The sequence below is a fragment of the Alosa sapidissima genome, chromosome 3 (genome assembly GCF_018492685.1).
Source record: "Alosa sapidissima isolate fAloSap1 chromosome 3, fAloSap1.pri, whole genome shotgun sequence".
Taxonomy (NCBI): Eukaryota; Metazoa; Chordata; class Actinopteri; order Clupeiformes; family Clupeidae; genus Alosa; species Alosa sapidissima.
The window spans coordinates 24975447-24985570 of NC_055959.1; the positions used below are offsets into that span (position 1 = coordinate 24975447).

The following is a 10124-nucleotide window of genomic DNA, read 5'->3' on the forward strand; positions in this document are numbered from 1 at the left end:
CTAGTAGAAAAAGTAAGTATTATACCTGCAAGGCAATCTGTTAGTGTCAATAGAATAATGTTGTGGTGCCTCCACTGAAGAATTACTTTACCAGTGCCCTGGTATAAATGTGTAAATCCTCAGAAATGTAAAGTGATTAAAGTTACTTCTACCTGTATGGCTTATCCTAAATGAAATACTATGCAACCATGTAAGGGGACTTGAAACATAAAACATTTATTGTACCCTTTATCTTTTAACTTTTTGAATTCAGTTTAATATGAAATAAGAAAATAAAGAAATACAAAATATATTCCTTCAATATGGCAAGAAGTTTAAACCCTTTTTAAAAGTTCAATCACTAACTTTCAATGAAGTTTTAATGAATTATATTGTAGCCTTTCCTACAGCACACTTCTAAATAGTAAGCTTAATGTATGGTAATTCAATTCAATATTAATTCGCCCTCTATGCAATAGAACAAGTTAGTTTACATTAATTAAACGTTTACCCTGAACAATGGCTACATGAAATACACCATAATACTGTCACTGACAATTCGTGTTACCCAATATGTGTCTGTTACACAACAAGTGTAACTGAAAGTTCAAGTAGGCCTATTAGTTAAAATAGTACCATATAAAACTAAACCAAGCGCTTGGATTTGAAACTAACGTTGGGGCTTAGTCGTCACGTTGGTGCACATAATGTATAATCCAAGGAATGTTAGTAATCCATGTTAGTAAAGAGAAGATTAACGCAGGCTGCTTTTACACAGTCCCATCCCAGCTATCTTTCCTTGGCTTCACTTTGGTAGGCCTACTCACGCAACCTCTAACTGCTGCAAAATGGCGTGACCTCACACGCTGGCCAGTAGAACGATGTCCCTGCAAGCGTTTGGTATAGCTGGTTGAGCAGGCTACCTCAGCTTCACTTGTCCTCTGTCCGTTGCTTCCCTCTCACACACACACACACGGGAACGGTAGTCTCTGGCGAACCACAGTCCTGGGCCCAGTTCCCCAAAAGCATCTTAAGCCTAAGAGCGTCGTAAAGTCCCTCTTACGAACATCTTAAGATTTGCCGACTGTTTCCCGAAACCATCGTAGCTTAAGAGCGTCGTGAAAACACTCGTACATCTACGAGTGCTCCAGAGTACTCGTTACCGGCTAAGAGCGTCTTAACAGTACTTCTCACTGAGGTCACCAACAGGACATACAGAGGAATTACAACTAAGAATACATAATCCAACTTACGTTCCCATTCTTTATTGTGTTTACCTGTGATGAATCAGATTTTAGCGTGCAAAATAGCCTACATTTAATGGTCATAATAATGTGATGAAAAGCGGACAAAAATGCAATCAAGTTATTAAACGAGACGTTGCCAGAATAGTTTGATATTATCTTTGCTAAGTGAAGGCTATATTTTATTAGGCCTATCAGGTAAAAAGCAGAGAAAGCAACATGTGGTTTAGTCTGTAGCCTACTGCATCAAAATCTAAGCCTACACATTTCCTCTTTCTTACTTGACTTCTTTCTTATCTTCAAACGTGTTCTTGACACCGCGGAAAATTATTGCATGGTGCAACAATCTAATCTTAAAATAATTACAATTATTTATGTCTCTGTGTGGTATATAACCTACTTGGGATGCTTACATGCAGATGTCAAAGTGTTTCTATTCTCGTATTGTTGTGAATTAATGTGTAGATCCGAAGTTTAAATGGTAGGCCTATAGCTGTGACGTGCAGTCACCTGACATCACCGTCAAATCAGAGGATATTTCAGAACTATTAACGTGGACAGCTCCCCTTAAGAGCATCTTAAGAGCAGTGCACGCGCGTTCACGTTACGAGCATGTTCGGGAAACAGTCGGAAAAACCAAACGAACGATCGTAAGATGAATCGTAGAAAACCCTCTTAAGAGCGTGTCTCCGTCGTTATCGGGAAACTAGGCCCAGGCACACAGCAAGTCAGCTACTTAACTAGAAGCTAGCCCCAGCTTCAAGTTAGCCTCAGAACTGAGTGATAATGGAGACCACGCTGTTGCCGTTGGTCGAAGAGAAACAGTCTTAACCAGGCACGTGCAGAGAAGGGGGGCTACAGGGGCTCTAGTAACTGCCCTTTTGCCCCTTTGATGTCCAAGTGCCCTTTTGACAAGACCCGTTTTTTACTTTTTAAATTTGTAATACTTCCACTAGTTCCAACGTGAATATTCGCTAAAATGTCCCATTAATAGTTTGTGAAATTAGACATTTACAAAAATAACAATTTTCTGTGTTAATTGAAATGCCTTGCGGCCACCAATCCGTGACGTCATACATTCAGTGAACTCTCAGAAGGTGCACGCAGGCACAGTGCTGCAGGAGACGTTTGGGAGCACGGCAAGGTCACTTGGCAGTTAGCCTATCTGAAAATGCAATAGTATTCAGCTTAGAGATAGAGAATAAAATGTTTAAAGTTGTTTCATGTTTAATGAAGTAGGCTATCAAACCCGTTAACCATGTCATGGTCCATCCATTTCAATAACCTGGCAGCTTCGAAAATCTAAGGCTGAACGTTCATATTCTGTTTAGGTTACTATGTTATAGTAGCTTAGGTTAGTAGACCTAGCTCATAAAACAGAGTAGGCAAACATTTTCTAAATCGTCATAAGCCGACGACATAGGGTACTGTAGTTGTTTAACTAATCCAACTCCACACGTCGTTCTCTGTTTACAGTAGGCTACATTACGCGTCCTTTCACTCAGTGGCCACACGCACAGCACGTGAATCTGCAAGACACTAGCTTGCTAATGGTGGTAGTTCACTGTGATAAACATTAAAATTATAGCCTGACAAGCCAGACTAGGCAATAACATATTTGCTGCCGCTAGGGTGTGTCTAGATTTCTAGGCTATTAAAATTAGCTTTGAATTTAATCAATAAGATGTAGCCTTGTAGCCTGATCTCTGTGTAGACAATAGCCTAATGAAAACTGAAAAGACCTATCTGTCTGTGCCCTGGCTACAGTAGGCCTACAATAAATGCACTCCTATTGAATTAATCAAAATTAAGTTTTAAATAAAGTTAACATGTTTTCTGAAAATTTTGTTCCATGTGCCCTTTTAAATTTGAGCCCCTGCCCCTTCAAAGGTCTCTGCACGCCCCTGGTCTTAACTTCGATATAAAACCGAACTTGTTGGACTACCATGCATAAACAGCAAACTTGCTTTTAAAGTTATTAACTGTATACAATATTTGGGCCGAACATCACAGTTTCAAAACATTAGTTCTCCTACCGAGTAGAAATGTCGCTGTTGCTTCACTTCCTCTAGGGGAAAACAACATGAATTAGAGATTGGTTTAATCATAGAAAGAAAAAAAATATATAGTGCAATTATAAAGGGTCCTACATATATATATATATATATATATATATATATATATATACACACAATATGAATTGATATCAGGAAGAGAAGAGAAACCAAGTCTCCATCAAGATCATTCAGTAAGTATGGGTTAACGTATAGAATGCCGGTCATTATTGGGAAAATAAGTCCCGACAGGGCGAACCGGACCCCGACGCGCATGACCGGCGTTCTATACATTATCCCGCTTATTACACGGTTACTTGCCAAAACGAAACAATAAACTCCCCACGATATGACTATGTAGCCTACATAGCCAACTATTTTGTGTTGTTGCGAAATAGTTCGCAACAACACACGCTGAACTTGAATCAAACATTCTTTAGAACACAGCTGATCAACCGTCTGCTTTTCACTTTTGAATGAAGTTCCAGTAGTTGCGGAGTGATACGAAAGACCTGAATTAGAATCACAAACTCCGTTGCCATTGACAGCGGTCATTATTTTTTTCAGAGGTCCTTTAGTTGAAAATAATGACCGCTAGAACTTTGGGAAATCCCATTCAAGTCAATGGAGCATTGTACTTGCATTGTGAAGAGCCGTGTAATAAGCTTTGCTAATGGAAATTATGTGGATATTAAGCAAGAAATGTTCAGTTCATGTGTTGATAGAAAAGACAGATTTTTCCCATATCAGTAGTAAGTCATTGGGGAAAAAATGCACATAATTCATATTCATACTTCATACTTTGCCTATATGTTACCATTGGTTTGATTATTCATTTGTCCCTGCTGCAGAACATAACTCCTTTTAACCGATTTGTCTTTGATATGCAAGATGTGCTCAGCAGTGGTTTGTTTTCCCCAAGGCAAGGAGAGCACGTTAGAGCCATTAACATTGTATTTTAATACTGCGCAGCCGAAACCGAAGCCGTGGTGCAGACTGCTGACTGAGGCAGGATTTTCTGTCACTTTGCAGGAGGAGAGTGACCCTATTTGTTCCTGCTAGTTGTTTCCCAAGTAGAGAAATCGGGGCTTAAACTGAGTCGTTTAATACAGCAGCTAGAACACACAAGGGTGTGGATGTTTTATTTACAAACACAACATATTGGACTAGTCCGTTTTAACTGACCCTCATTGCTTCTCTTTGGGAAAATGTGATGTGATATTTCAGTTCCACAGCCACAGTCTGGATTTTTCTGTTTGGTTGTCTCCAAGTGAGGTTGTTAACACTTGCCATGTGGTCTACTAGCCTGTGATCCCATCAAATGCCCTCACATCAATCTACAGCCAGTAGCGAAATGTCACTGTATAGTATAAGGCAGATAACAGCAGTCTTTTACTCAGATGTGACCTCGTCAGATAAAGCTCTGCATCAGCAGTCACAGGCAGGCTGAGCTGCAGCTAGTGCTAAGTGTGCTTTCAAATCACTCTGCCTCTGAGTCTCTCAGATTCAACAATCAAAAAGGTGCGCAGGGGAGGCTCAGATCAGGACGAGTTACCCAAAGGCCTGTTGGCTACAGCTGATTACTATCGGAGTAGAGGGGAAATTGGATTGAAACTGGTGGCAGATAATTCATTCAGAGCCGAATCTATGTATTACTTAAACACATCCATACACAATGTCAAATCCCAGGATGCTAACCAAGTAAGGGAGTTGAAATCTGCAAGAATTTAAAGGTTGTATCAGCTCAGGGATACGTCACTTCTGTTGATGTTTAAACAAAACAAAGAGCTAGCTCGCTACTCCCCCCCTCCCTCCAGTGCAATTAAAACTCTCCTAAACGCGCATCTCATCAGTTACTTGTTGAAACACTTTATTTTGCCTTTGAGTGGGTTGCCAACCCTTGTTGGTAGCAATTGTTTTTGTGTACAGATCTCGGACCCTAGGATGCCTGCAGAGACATGTTTTTTTGACGGCCTGCTTATGGGGCAGACAGCTCCGTTTGTGAAGTGTTTATATGTCAGTAACGTTTTGAAATTAGCACTTTGCCAGCAAGCAGTACTTTGTGGGCAGTTGTGCTAAAGTTCGCCTGCTAACATAACTTAAACTGGCTGGCAGACACCTCGCAAATAACCTCAGACTTTTTTGCTGGTTTACTGTGTGTATTTCTCGATATTTTGTACAAAATCTAAGCAAGAAAAGGCCAAACAAATAAGATTAATATTTTGGCACGACAGTCTATGGGGTTTGCCATTCTAAGTAGCAGAGCCCATTTACATTCTCTGTAAGTAAGCTACTGTTTCGGTTATAGGCTACAGTCTTGTTTCGGTGGTGGGCGTCGCAAACACAGGTGACACCGAGCGCTATGGCGGTGAAATGAACCACGATGCAACCCGACGCAGAACCATAAAATGGTCACGACGCCGTAGGAGTGCCGGCGTAGCTACGCCGTGGAGTTGACGCAGAAGCATGTTGAGCCCTTTAGGCAGGTCAAAAGTTAATAGAATCCTGGAGTTTCACTTTTAATCTAGATTAGGATAAGTTTTTACACTAAAACAGACACTCTCATGAACTAATAGGATAGGGAGACAGAAAACACTTGGCTACACTTTACTTGAAGGTATCTACATAAGAGTAAATGACACTGTCATGAACATGTCATAAACATTATAAACAAGTTATAAACATGTATGACATACTGTAAGGCTTCAGTTTTTGTCATGACAAGTTAGGGTTAGAGTTAGGGTTAGGATTAGAGGTTAGGGTTCATGTGTCATGACAGTGTCATGTGTCCGTGACCGTGTCATGTCACTCCTATGTAGATACCTTCAAGTAAAGTGTTACCAAACACTCTCTGCTTACATTGGCCAACAGGAAAGAGAAAGAAGGAAAGAGAATGTCTTTATTGGGGTATTGGCATTTATAGTAAACACTACGTACGATGCATGAGATCACCTGACCAGCATCAGAAATAGATGATTTTTTAACACCCATGCATGATGGCCCATGCATTTAACACCCAAAACCTGGATGGAATAGGCCTCTTTCACTTGAGTTTCCGCTGTCAAACTGGGTCCCATAAGTGGTACATAAAAACCTGAAAATGTACTCCCTTTCATCTCTGTCTCTTTTTCTCCAGATGCTTACATTTTGTACATTTGGCATTCAAACAGTGACAGTCCCATGTTGTGGTACTGCTGGGCTTTTTAACCATTCACGGTTTCCACTGAACTCTCCATCTCCGTCATTATCATTTTCAGCAGGGACTTCAACAACATGGCAAAGTCGCTGATGAAAGAAAATAAAAGAATCGCTCTCCCACCTCTATTTTCACCTCAAAAAGAGTGCTAAAAAGCTGTTTTCCTGGAACCTCAGTGGGCAATTTCTATGAATTCTAAGAAAACACTCTGCTCTTGGGGGAGTTTTTGTGCTCCTGGTGAGTTACAGAATTAGTGACATAACAAACTATTCAGACTGACCTTGGATGTGACTCTCAACAGTGGCATACACCAGTGGACTGACAACACAGACTCACAAGCCTCTCATGTTAGAAATGAAACTGTGTAAAGTCTCGTCAACCCCAAGATGAGTGATTTCGGCATGACTGAGAGGACTGTTTTGGTGGGGGTAGTCGTGATGATGTCTGAGTTCACATGTAGGCCACTGCTTCATTAGGGATGCCGTGCTGTATAATTCTCCGCCTCCACCACTGGATGTGTGCGAGTGCAACAGTTTTCAGCCCGCTGGAAGACAATTATTCGGCATGTCTTGCAGAGGTGAGTCTGACATGAAACATTAGTTTTCAAGGCTTTTCGTGGAAATCTTTTTTAAAATGCATGTATGAATTAGCATTGACATTAGCACAGACAAGCTTCATGTGTGTTCAGCTGCATGTGTGTGGTGTGTTCAATAGATATCATTTGCCATATACCGTCACAGTAAAAAGGTGCAGGTGGTGGAATAATTACTTGGTGACTTAGTTCATGAATAAATCAACACTGATTATAAAAGGCTTGAACTGTCCTCTGTGTGTGTCACTGTCATGAAGTATCTGACGTATGTAAAATAATAAGTGCTCTCACACACCTTTTTGAGGCATATGGATCTCTAGGCTTCCTTTGTTCTTGTTGCCTGTCGACCATGGGCTTTTTTCTTCATTGTCCTTTATTCTTTCTAAACCCTGATTCAGTTCTCTCAGAATTGAATTGTGCCATACTCACAAGTAGCTCTGATTGCATGTCACCTTTCCCTTAGAGGCCAAGAGCTGCCTTTTATCTCTTCCTTTATCATGAATTAAATGCATTCGATTCTCTTTAGATTTCCGTGCTGAGTATCCTCAGAGTGGCACAGAATGCAGAGGGAGCTTCAAGCCACAGCGGGCTCACAGGTCTGCCTTCAGCAAGTGAATGAAGTGGCACGTCTCCAGCACATTCCCCTCCACAATAAAACACACCTGGTCACATTGACATTAATTTTGGCACACATTGACAGTAAATACCAGGTAAATGCATTCATGCTTCTTTTTCCATGTTCCATAGACAACATGTAGAGTCTTTTTCTTTACCCCCCTTTCTGAGCCTGGACATATAACAGTGTAGATTTACTTCTCATTCTAAAATGGGCAATGAGCATCAACAGATCTGTCACAGTCAAAGTCATTACCCTCAGAGCTGCACTCTATAATATGCCATACAGGCTAACTAGAGGTACAGCATGATTGTATATGGCTGCAGTCTTCTTTGCTTCGATGACTATGAGAATCTTTACTGAATGCTTCTCCACTCTCACAAGATTCTTTATCCTGTTACTGTCTCCTTCACTCTAGTGCAATGCCATGCCTAGACCTCAGCACAAATTAACCAAGTCCGCAGTTCCTATTTCTGTAAGCAGAATGATCTCACATTAGATTACATGTAAGTAGTACTCAACTTTGCTGGACTCCCTCTTATGAGGTCTCACTGTGTCAGGAATGTTCATAAATTCAGTTATAAAAATAACTAAATATTGTTCTATTGTATTTAAAGTTGATTTTTCAAGAAAAATCACTACTCACTACTATCTACTATCTATTCATGTCCCTTCATGTTTTTTTTTTTTAACCTAAAATATACACTTTAATCAATTTCATCCTTTTTTCCATTAATTCTTTTGTTTTAAAAACTCAATAACTAAAAGTAAATCCACTGAGATTTTAAGTTGAACATGCTTGTAGGCAGCGTACCCAGAGAATACACCTCATAATGCACAGATTCACCTGCACACATTCATTAGCAATCATCATAGGGGTCCAAGTTACCAACTGTATACCACATTTTTAAAAAATGATAGAAATGTGAAATGCCCCTTATGGACTGCTGTCAGCTGCTCATTAGTAGCTGAGCCCCACTAAAGGTCTGATTCTAGAATCGCCATTGCTTCTAGTAGTGTCAGTAAAGATCTTGGCAGTGTTTGCAAGGGTTTACATAATACATTTTTAGAACAAAACTCCTTACTGCATCAAAGCACAAATAAACTTGCAGTATTTCATTATCTTTCAAACCTATGCTTTGAGTTTCTTTTCTTTCTTTTTTTTTTTGGGGGGGGGGGGGTGCTAACAGTACCTCAATGAATTCACCATAAGCAGGGAAATATCCTTCATATAATGCACATGATCTGTTATGAAAATATGACAGTTAATAGTCCTTTGTGAGCCCTCTTGATGTTAATTCCCAGCTTCAGGACCAAGTCATTGTCACCTGCAGAGATATAGCTAGAATGCATCCGCTGGGAGAAAGGATACACTATCCAGACAATACTAGATGTTGAACTGTTGTGTATATCATCATATTTACTTCAGTCGAGGATAGTCTATTCTACTTACACATTCTGTTAGAGGATATAGTAGAGTTCTGGAACATACAGATAAGGATTCTAATTTTGTGAGCCAGTGCACTCTGTGTCGACCACTAATGGCTAATGGAGTAAATAATTATAAGCTACCTTGCGATAAATCTGATTAGTTTCCTCCATGAGCTAAAGGAAACTACGGGGAGACTGTCTATTTTGGCATTATTATATGGACTCTAGCCCATGATAATCCATGGACCTTTTAATAAATATAAAAATATATGACAGAATATTTATACACACACTTATAAATAATGGCATTTTGCTATCTCTTAAAAACTCATCCGGTCAAAAATCACTTAAATAAGAGTTTAAATTACCTGTTTAAATTGTCCTTAATGATACAACACCATAAGCAACACATTTATTTTTTCAAACTCTTCTTTACTCAACTTTGGCAGTGAGTTATAAGATACAGAGTACATAAGTGTACTAACTCAGGAAAACGTTATGGATTTAGATTTCTGAATTTGACCCTAAATTGGGGTCAAATTCAGAAATCTAAATCTGTAATGTTTTCCTGAGTGTTTTTAAAACATATAACACTATATTTTACATAACCTTTTTTTAAGAAATAGGAATCCAACGTATATATATCAAGTGAGATATAAAGTCCCTTCAGTGTAGAAATGGTTACTGACATCATTGTCTGGAGCATTACATTGAAAGAGCTCATCATGAGCTGTGCAGTACAAAGAAAGTCAGAGCAGAGAGACAGACGAGACAAATGAGACAGACAAAGAGGATTTGAACCAAAGAATAAAACAGAACCAGTAGCCAAGGTAGAGAAAATCTCACAGTTGGAAGAGAAATACAAGTCTTTAATTAAAGTTATCTCTCTCTCTGTGAATAAGCAGCAAACAACTACAAGCTGCCACTATGAGAGGCTACCCTCTGGGGGTCCTGGGGGGTTTGGGGGTCCTCCCCCAGAACATTTTTAATTTGTTTGATGTGATTTCCTGTA

The 10124-nt window shown here is 39.7% G+C and overlaps 1 long non-coding RNA gene across 1 annotated transcript; it reads left to right on the top strand.

Moving 5' to 3' along the window:
- The first annotated feature begins 6445 nt into the window (after positions 1 to 6445).
- Positions 6446 to 8310, top strand: LOC121706053. Its single transcript, XR_006030960.1, has 2 exons — positions 6446 to 7050; positions 7592 to 8310. It is a non-coding gene; the product is annotated as an uncharacterized LOC121706053 (long non-coding RNA).
- Positions 8311 to 10124: the final 1814 nt, after the last annotated feature.